Source organism: Arachis duranensis, chromosome 6 (assembly GCF_000817695.3).
Source record: "Arachis duranensis cultivar V14167 chromosome 6, aradu.V14167.gnm2.J7QH, whole genome shotgun sequence".
NCBI classification, from domain to species: Eukaryota; Viridiplantae; Streptophyta; class Magnoliopsida; order Fabales; family Fabaceae; genus Arachis; species Arachis duranensis.
Window position 1 is genome coordinate 54,267,397 of NC_029777.3, and position 431 is coordinate 54,267,827.

The following is a 431-nucleotide window of genomic DNA, read 5'->3' on the forward strand; positions in this document are numbered from 1 at the left end:
CTAGCCAAGCTTTAGCAGGACATTGCATTCAAGAGCTAAATTGATGAGAATCAATCAGCTTTGGTGATGATAAGAACATCACCTTGAAACTCTATAATTCATTCTTAAAAATTCTGAAAAATACCTAATCTAAGCAACAAGATGAACCGTCAGTTGTCCAAACTCAAACAATCCCCGGCAACGGCGCCAAAAACTTGGTGTTGTTGCCAGATCAAAACTTGGCACTGTTATTGCAGGGAACAAATGTGAAACTATAGTTAGGACATTTAATTCCCCGGCAACGGTGCTAAAAACTTGGTGCACGAAATTGTGATCATCAATGGTGCACTTGGTACGCTCAATTGCAATTTCAATTCTTTATCACAACTTCACACAACTAACCAGCAAGTGCACTGGGTCGTCCAAGTAATAAACCTTACGCGAGTAAGGGT